The sequence below is a fragment of the Agelaius phoeniceus genome, chromosome 2 (assembly GCF_051311805.1).
Source record: "Agelaius phoeniceus isolate bAgePho1 chromosome 2, bAgePho1.hap1, whole genome shotgun sequence".
NCBI classification, from domain to species: Eukaryota; Metazoa; Chordata; class Aves; order Passeriformes; family Icteridae; genus Agelaius; species Agelaius phoeniceus.
This window is the reverse complement of record NC_135266.1, coordinates 29,677,333-29,686,077: the sequence shown is the minus strand read 5'-3', so window position 1 is coordinate 29,686,077 and position 8,745 is coordinate 29,677,333.

The following is an 8,745-nucleotide window of genomic DNA, read 5'->3' as shown; positions in this document are numbered from 1 at the left end:
TCCCTGCAAGATCTGGACAGGTAAATTGCTCACAACCAAACATGGAATGAAAGTGTAACTTCCCAACAGAACGACTTACAAAGATTATTCTAAATTGGCATGTCCTAAACACTCCCTTTCAAGGGAAAAGAGATTTGCAGAGCAAAGTACAAGGGGAAACCCATATAACCTCTTTTTCCTGACTTTTTCTGTGCCTCTCATCTTTATCACTGCTATGCAGAGAATTTTATGATTTTGGCTTTTTTTTAACTGTAAGCTTCCTGCTAAGACTAAGGTATATGAAGATAGCAGGTGAACTCCGACAATGTCTTCAAAATTCATATATTTGATATTGTTAACGCTATTCCTAGATGCTTTCAGTACTACTGATTTCATAAGTTGTATTCTCTTTATTCATTATGGGCAATTCTTGCTTCAATTTTATCTTCTGTTGGATATTTTGTTCCTATTTTTAACAGTATATATATGCCTAGAGGAAAAAAGAGTACAAGGGGTTTTAGCAGATTTCTTGAAATGAATAGTAACCCTTCATGATACATTGCTACCTTTCGTGAAGAATTTAGCCTAAAGTTGATACAATTTACTTTCTTAGACTCTGAAAAGGAACACTAACAATACTGTTTAATTAATAATGGGGTTATGGATAAGGAATGCATATTTAGCTTCATTTTAAGGATCTTAATATTTGAAAGTCTTTAGAATAATTTTCTTGCTAGATTGTCAAAATCTGGCCTTTAATCTATGACTATTCCCTAAAATGGTACCACTAACATGGAAAGAAAAATCCAGCTGAAAAAACATTAATATTTATGAGCAATCTATTGGGCAAACACTACAGGAAATTGGTATCACTGAATGTATTTGTACCATGCATGTGACCCAACCTTTTTCCACCCACAGTTAGTCAAAGAACAGAAAAAAAATCTGAATTCAATTTCTATTGTATCTATTTACAGTATCTATATCTTGGTCAGTCTTAAGACAACATAGAAGGAAGTTCCACTAATAGAAAATTCATGTGATTTTTGGAAGCAGCAGAGTTTGTATGAATTTCTGAAGCAATACTGATTTTAGTGGAAGCAGACCCCTGCAGGAAGCGCTTGAAAATTTTGCCCTCATGTTCTTGGATAGGAACGGGTATATAAATTCCCTCTGCTTGCACTAATATCTCCAAAGAAAATGCAATTTATCTATTGCTTTGACTTGTATTAACTCATGATATTGGTGAAAAGATGACAGAGTGCTAATAATATTGTATTTTTATAGATAAACACATAGAAGAAAAATGGATGATAAAAGAGAATTCAGTTCAAAGGAAAAGACATGCTGACTTTGATGTTTCCCACAGGTGCAGATCCATTTACCACGATGGGCCTTTCTGAAGGGTTTTTTCTTATTTATGCTTCCAACATTAGGATATCTTTTTAGTTGAAACCATTCAGATTAGCATACTGAATCTTGACATTGTTTTAATATCTATTTAGCAAGAACAGGATTCTCTGATCAATTGGTATAGCTAGTGATCCTTTTATCCATGTCTACCTGGGACAAGTTCAGCAATTTTAAGGGGTATAACTTACCCACAATTTGTTCATGTGCAGATCAGAGAAGTTGAAGTTCATTTATACACATACATAAAAAAATGTTTATATATGAATATACACATATGTGTCAGTATACATATACTTGTTCACATATCAGTGGATCGGAGGGCGGGGGGGAAGCTCAGAAAACAGTAAGAAAGAGGTGGGAAAAGTGCACATTTAAACCTCCATCATCCCTTAGAAACATGCATAACTCCATCTCTTTTATCAAAGAATCCTTAGGCCTTCATGTACATGCATTACACCAAGTAAACCCCATATCTCACAGACTATCAGGACAAATGTACTTTTGGGCATTCCCTGATTGCTCACACAGTTTAAAACAGCCTCTGGGCTGCAGGTAGCCCGTCCCATTTGGGACAATAAGGAAAAACCTTTAGTTTGTGAGTGTGCTGGAGGGTGCATACACATGGAGTCTGGACAGATCACAGCTGTGAAGTTCCTGTCCCCAAAGGCATATGCCTCACTAGGCAGTGTGATCCATGTTCTACCACTCATGTTCTCCATGTCCTCCATTCCTTATTTACAAGAACCCTTGCCACAGACTGGAGGAACTTTTCAACAAGGAGGCTGGGAGCTATCTGTGCAGGGAGGGAAGAGACAGTACTCCAGGAGGCAGGTACAAGGGGGCCCATGCATGACAGTGAGCTGAAACATGACCCTGTAGATGAAAGAAGGACACCACAAGTATAAAAAGAGACTGTTTTCCTCATGTCCTTGAGGATAATGGTACAAAAGCTGGTGTGGTCGCAGAGCTGAAGGTTTTCTCTCAGTACAGAGCACCAACTCTTCATGGACTTCCATAATTCTCTTGGGGCTGGGGAGATGTGCACTTTGCCAGGGAATTGTGCCCAATGTATAGGAAGCTGTCTGACACCCAAGCCTCTTTTTGTACTAGAGCTCCTATTTGCACCATCAGTTGCTCAGAAAGTGTGGGATAAGGACTCTTCTGGTGCAGAAAGGTTTACTTTTCTTGGATATATAAACCCATGGATTTCAATCAAGTTGCTGAGAAATATCCTATGTACATATACAAGAGTGAAGTGAGCACTTTCAGGACTGAACCTTTTCTCATATTTTTTGACATTTTCACCCCATTTTTATATTTTGTCTTGTGCAGTCATGCCTCAGTCCCTATTGCTGCAGAAGGGACTTAGAGCTGTCTTACAGTCACACAGAACCAGTCCTCTGTGTTCTGCTTGATTAACTGGCGAGGGAAGTTCTCCCACCTAAAGGTTTCTGAACATTTCTGCTCTTCCATATACCCCTCCAGCCTCACAAGTGTCAGCAATCACAGCATGCTTATCCACAGCTTGCAAATCTTTCACATAGATGCAGCGTGGTGGGCTTAGGGGATGTTTTTAGGGAACAAATGAAATGCACATGTTGAAATGTGTTTGTGAGGAGTGATGCAAGGGTTTGAGGATCAGAGGATTTGTGAGGTGATGCATGAAGTGCAGTGAAGTCATAGGCTGCTGCTCAGGTACCTACAATGCCTAATTGTTTTTACTGAAGCTTTAATGAAAACTCAAAAAATTGAATTTTGACTTTAATTTTTGAAAACAGTTTTATATTTTAAAAAAATAAAATCTCCTTAGAAAATTATTATTTTAACCCAATAACTTTTATCTTTAGCCCTTGGAGAATGAACTTTGTTTGAGTTGGTTCTGCCACGCTCTCTAAGCTTGGCTCTTTACACCTTACATGGCTGTAAGATAGTGGTTAGTTAATATACAGTGAAATGTCAGACAATGCATGTGCATATCCCTAAGCACAGACAGAACTGTTAAAAGGGAACGAGAATAATGAACAATAAATGAAAGCCCAGAGCACTAAATTTTGCACTTTTACTTACAATAATTAATGTATTACCTCAAAGATAGATTAACTGTTCCATTAGACCCCACATATACTTGGGTGCCATTATCATCAGTGCAAAACAAAAAGGCTGGCCTGAAAGACTATTTTTTTGTCTAAACAAATGAGCAGAAAAGCATATCCATATCACAGTGTTGCACATGGAAGCAAACATAAGTGTGTCCCTGTTACCTTTCTTTTTGTTTTATATTTATTTATCTGCTCATTCTTCTTTCAAACACTTTTTGAAGAAGAGGTTGGTTTTGCCCTCCATTCAACCCAGCTTTTAGAGGAGATTTCAGAAGTAAATAGAAATTTAGTGTATTAAAAACAATGTCTATACAGGAAAGATAAAATGTAAGTACTCCTTGCCAAAACTGTCGTGAAGAATTAAGTGTGTAAATTTATTCCCCTACTTGCATATGTATGATTTCTTAATATGGCAAAACCTAGGCATTGATACTGGAGTGTCAACCACTGTAGTAAATGGGAAAAAAAAAAGAAAAAAAAGGAGGAGAGCCCCAAAAAGCCTCTAATAACCTCTCAAATACAACATTAGCCACAATAAAAAGGAAGAAATTCCATTTCTATTTCTTTTCCCCACAGCAGAGATAGCTAGCAGTATCTCAGGCTGAGAAAAGGACCATCTTCCTCTTGGACATATAATCCAGCATCCCCTGCCAAGAACAAGGTAAATATCTAGCTTTGCATTACTGATGTCACTATATCCCAATATAACTAAAATATTGTCAGTGTACTAGTTATTTAATATAGAACCACATTTTTTGCTACTTATGGTGCCAGTCGAAATGAAATTCACAAAAACAATGTGACTTTTGGAACAGCAAGCCTAGTAAAAGCATGGGTCAGGTTTAGCACATCTTGGAACAGGGAATATCAGAAAGTGAATAAACTACTGCATGAAGTGAATCCCATTAGTGTGGATAATGTTTGGGAAACTTTGTGGAAGCACTGAATTCAGAGCTTACTAATTTATTGAGACTAGGAGCCAAAGGACACACAAACTTAGATTTGTGACATACTTGGATATGAAGAAATCCTCCATCAGAAAACACAAACATGAACTAAATTATAAACACCTTTCTTTAAATACTCCCTGATTTCTTTTCTCTTTTGTATCTGTAAGTCACTAAACTGTGCCCTGAACCCTCCTAACAGATTGGCATTTGCAGACTGGCACTGCTTCCCTTTCCCTCATTTCTCTGATCACAGAGACAGCCTCCCAGTGACTCCATCAGCCAGCGAGTAGAGAGATTTTGGTAGCAAGCTTGGCTCTGAATGCCTTTCTCAAGAGAGTCCTACAGGATTGGTGGAAGGAAATGCTGCACAATGACAATTCATTAGAATGGACCATTTACTGGCATTGTTGACAAAAGCACGAGAAAATTGTAGCAAAGACGATGAGTGTATTTTTGTTCCTCAAAAGGAGAGCACAAAGGATGTCATCTTATATATCAAGAATTCTATTATCATTATAGTGCAAGGATTCCATATCACCAGAGTTTCATACCTCATCAATGTTTCTTGTAGGCAGCTCCCCTAAGCACTGACAGTTCCTGGTCCTTGCAGTAGGCATCTGACTCCTGTTCCCCCCAATCCACTCTTTTATACCACTTGTTCTTATTGGCTACAGGCGTGTCCTGTTAAGATCAGGCCTGCTCATAATCTTTAGTAATTGGTCCAGCTGCAACTTGTTGGGGGATAAGATTACATTCTATACCACCTTCATTTACCCATACTGTATCCCCCTACAAAAGGACTACTCATATTTATGACTTTCTGCAATCTCAAGCATGACAGTTCATAAAATATGAATATCCTTAATATGAGAGATGGTGAGAAATGAGATCAATCTTTGAATTTTTGAAATTCACATAAAAAGCAATTTATACTTCCAGAACCGATATAATAAGTGTTGCATGGGCAACTTGATTCATGGAATATCCGTTATTGTAAGGTAGTCCAAGTTAGTGAATCAGTTAGTTATCAGCAGAGCCTGAATAAAAAGTGACAAGATTAGTTGACATCACAAGACATGGTCTGCAAATTGTAGAGAATGAAGTTCTTAAATATTTGTGTCATTGACTTCTGTCAGTCATCTCCTTTCCTGCCACATTTATTATAGAATCATAGTATCATAAAACAAATATTCTATCCCATTCCAGCAGTTATAGCCTCTTAATAAAGAATGTATACAACATTCTACAATAAAACTGCAATAGAAAATCCTGGCTCCAAACTTTACTCAATATAATCATAGCCACTTTTTGTTTATAATTTGCTGCTGTGTGTTCCTGAAATACTTGGCTTTGGGTGGTGATAGTTAGGTGAGTGCATGGTATATAGTTAAAGGCCTTAGAATACTGATGGTACTGAGTTACCCAGGAAGAAAATAGAAAGAGATAATAGTGTTAGGTTTGCCACCTAATATAGCACAGGCATATTTATTACATTAATTAACTTTGCAGAGTTTAATAGCATTTTATTTTGAAAGTTACACTTTTTTTCTACCTTCCCAGCTATAACAGTATTTATGTTTGCAGATTAGAAAACAAGAACAGTTTGTCTGGATTTGATTCAAGTCTTTATAATCCTGTTATACACGTTTTTCTCCCCTGCGTTCATAAAAAGCTGCAAGTTGATAAACATCACTTACTTGGCACAGATCAGCCATTTTCCAGGCCATATACCTGAGAAAAGTACAATCCACAAGCCAAGTGCAGCAGGTATTTTAGTTCATAAAATGGAATATGTGTCTCCAACCTCCTCTAATCAAAACGCAACAACATCCCTTGCTATGTGCATTGGGTTTAATACCATATGGTAGTTGATTGAAAAAGAGGTAAACTTCTGGAATTTCATCAGCACAGCCCCTGGTCAGCTCCATGGGATAAAACAAGGGAGCTCTGCTCTGGTACTCCCAGCCCTTCATCTCCTCTGTATCCTCAAACTTTGAATGTTTGTGCTGGGAACACAGAAGGCATGTAAAGAATATCTATAAGATGTTGGTGGCTTATTTTTTCATGGAGCAAGCTGCCCAGCCATGTCTTTTTTTCTTCTTTTGATGCTTGTTGACAAAAACTAATACACAAAGCAGACAGAGGTATCTTTATTTCTGGCACTCTCAGCACAAGCATGATGAAAGGATGTTTAAGAGGCATCTGACTAAGACAGTTATTTTAAACAACAGAACTACAAGTGGACATTTCTGTGCCTGTCATGTTACCTAGGGCTTTAAACTAACTTGAAATACCAATTTCCATGTACTGAAGAGAAACTGAGAGTGTACGTCATTCCAGCTTTCAGAAAAATTAGGGTTTTAAAATTAAAATATGTTGCAAATGCTATAAGCTCTCTTTTCACTTCTTCCACAAATTATTCATTCATACATACAATGAATTGGATAGAAACTACTTGTGTATGATGTTCTATGGGGAATGTGCTGTCCAGTAGGATTTATCAGCTGATGGCATAGTATGTAATGTCATATTTTAGATAATGTTCTACTGGTTTAAATTTCTGATGCTGAATGCTTACATTTCTTACTGTGTCCTTCTCTGCTGTTCACTTGAAGGACTAGTGAGGTAAAGATTTACTGGATACCTAGATTATGTGCTCAGTAGAAGGTGCTTTTCTACCCCCTGCTCCAAGCCTCCAAACTAATTTGCAAGTATGAATCACTCCTGATCTACTGTTTCTCAGATTTCTGGACAGTGTAAAATATCAGTCTCAGAGCATCTGCATCTCTAAACTCTAAATACCAAACTTTTCTTAATTAGCTTTGATTACCGCACTGCTTAAGTTGATACTGAAAGAGGGAATATAAAAGCTAGGGAGCTGTTCATAACATAAATCAACATACTTTCTTTACTGAACACCTTCTGTTAAAGCTCACATTCTGTACTTAGAGTTTTAAGTATTTCTAGTCTTCCTTTCAGGACAAATTTAGGCAAATAGAGTGACATATAAACTTCTAAAATCATTAATCTACATTTTAACCAGTTGAAGTTTCACTTCTTTTCTGTTTGTCTTCTTTTTAGTTTCAGTTCTCAAGGTCATATTCATCAGTTTCCAAAGGCTTGGCTTTTTTTTTGCAGCAAGTTAGATGAAGAGCTAAATGATTATTTTGTAGTAAGAAGATGAAAGTTAGATGAACCTTGACATATCACTCAGGGTATAATTCAGCAGTGAATTCATATCATCAGGATTTATCTACTTTAGAAACTAAACAGTTAACCTAATCATCTCTTTTTATTACTAATTTAGAAAAGCTTTTTTTCCTAAGTACACTCTCACTTTTCTGAATTCACTGCATGTGACCTGCATCTTTTGTCCACTGCACCATTACCAGCAGCTAATCCCTCTTATTTATTGATAATTGGACAAAACTGAACAACATGCCAACTCCTGAAAACTGAACACCACTAAGACCTCTATTCAGGTTTTCCCCCAAAACCACATTGGTTTCCAAGTTAACTTCCTTTGTGGATATCAATGGGAAAAGAGTTTGCAATTCTCTCATGGGTTAGGAATTCCACTAATTCTAACCTGCACATTGCATAACTGTGTGAGATGTAGGAATACGATGTACTGGGGCTCAGAAATGAACACAGGAATGGGAAAGGAAAAACTCATTTAATGTTTTGTTAATCAGTTTAACTTGCTATGTTTCCTTGAAAACAAATGTTCATTGTTAGAGTCATATTGGTCAATGGGTAAGTGATTACGCAATCAGTATTTGTGAAATGTGGCTTCTTAAAGTTTTAATCACATTTTTCATCATTATTGCTTTTGTCAAACACAACCTGCATTACTAACACTTTGTCAAACAATCACTACCATATATTCAAGATAATGTTGAGCTTCTTACAACCATGTTTCACTGGCAAGCATGTTTCTCTATAGGTTTATGTAAGAAAATTGCTTGGTGCACAGCACATAGATACACATTGTGTAGGAAAAAAAAAAGAAAACCAAAAAACCCCCCACTTTTGAAAAAAATCATAGTTATCACCAATTTTCAATCCTCCTAAATAGGAACTCCCCATGGAAAATATTGCAATTTAGAAGCAGTAGCAACAGTGAGCCATGCTCAACTTCCCCCTTCAGCAAAATTTTCTTTTATGCTTTTCTTGATTTGCCCCATCTCTGTACAGTCTTTCAAACACCCAGCTACACTGATCTAAAGATGAAGCCATAAGCCTCCCCTTGCAGAAATCAGGGAAGAGAATAGAATTCCTGTGTGGCATTTGACAAGACTGTC